Below are 1,158 nucleotides of genomic sequence, written 5' to 3'. Positions count from 1 at the left end.
TCGTGACTGTGTCAGCTGTTTGTGTGATGTTCAGCGGGAGTCACTTTCATGCTGCTGTTAACAAGTGCTCAAGTGACAAACTGAAGAAAAGTGACAGCGCTCAGAGTTTGAGCGTCTCCCTGATCCAATTGATTATGTCAGGGGAAACATATCTGCAGCCGCCGCCGCCGCCGCATCCAAACAGAGACGGCAAAATATTGAACCTTCAGATAAACGGTATCAAAGTTCTTGGTCGGGGAAGATGGAAACCCCGGAGGTCACACAGCTCAGTCTGTTTTCTGCTGCAGATGATACAGACTGATAACAACAAACCTGCAACTACATCAACCCCCCAACTCACGTCACACTCTGTAAATCAGCCTGGTCACACACCAGCAGTCAGAGGGTTAAATTCACCTGCTGACATTCTCACATTTCCGTGGACGAGACGATAGGAAAAGACATGTAAAACGCCCCCCACACCTGTGCAGCTGTTTTATATTTATTTGTAGTTGCTTTGAATCTGTCAGTTGTTTTTTTTGTCTTTTTATGGTCAGTTTGACTCTTTGAGGTGATTTTATGTCTCATTCTGTGTCCCTCTCTAGTTTTGTATCCCTTTGTAGTTAGTTTTTTTTACCTCTGTACTCATTTGCATTTCTGGAGCTGTTCCCCGTCTCTTCCTGGTCGTTTTGTCTCTTTGTAATGAACCACTCTGGTCACACATCCGTCTCTGTCTCTGTCTCCCTGAACCTGCAGCGCCACAGACCTGTTCAGTGATCCCGCCATGAGCGCAATATCACACGAGCATCGGAGCTTTTTCTGTGTCTGAATGACAAAAAGACGGTTTTTTAAATGGATTCACAAAGCAGAATTATTGTCTGTTGATGTTTCACTATTCATAACTCCTCCTTCCCATCCTTCAATTTTCCTTAATCTGCTCAGGCAAAATGAAAAGTATTTACAAGTGATGAGTGACTGAGCTGCCGGGGATCGGCCGAGTCGTCTGAGGACTGACACACAGTCAGAGAAAACAACTGGTGAGCGTCACAGAGAGAGACAACATCTGCTCCGAGAGAGACGGCGGGTCACATGATCAGCACAATCACATCCACATCTGTAAGTGTGAGCGGCAATATCTGCGCCTGTGGTCTGGTGTCAACAACACCGCTGCTGCTGCTG

At 46.3% G+C, this 1,158-nt stretch overlaps 1 protein-coding gene across 1 annotated transcript in view; it reads right to left on the bottom strand.

The window, feature by feature from the left end:
- Positions 1 to 1,158, bottom strand: part of npy2rl (neuropeptide Y receptor Y2, like) — an 18,177-nt gene that overhangs the window by 8,197 nt on the left and 8,822 nt on the right. The window lies entirely within an intron of this gene.

Source organism: Seriola lalandi, unplaced genomic scaffold (genome assembly GCF_002814215.2).
Source record: "Seriola lalandi dorsalis isolate HSWRI2012SDOR001 ecotype SW California unplaced genomic scaffold, Sedor1 jcf7180002054721, whole genome shotgun sequence".
Lineage (NCBI taxonomy): Eukaryota > Metazoa > Chordata > Actinopteri > Carangiformes > Carangidae > Seriola > Seriola lalandi.
This window is presented reverse-complemented; position numbering and strand designations above follow the sequence as displayed.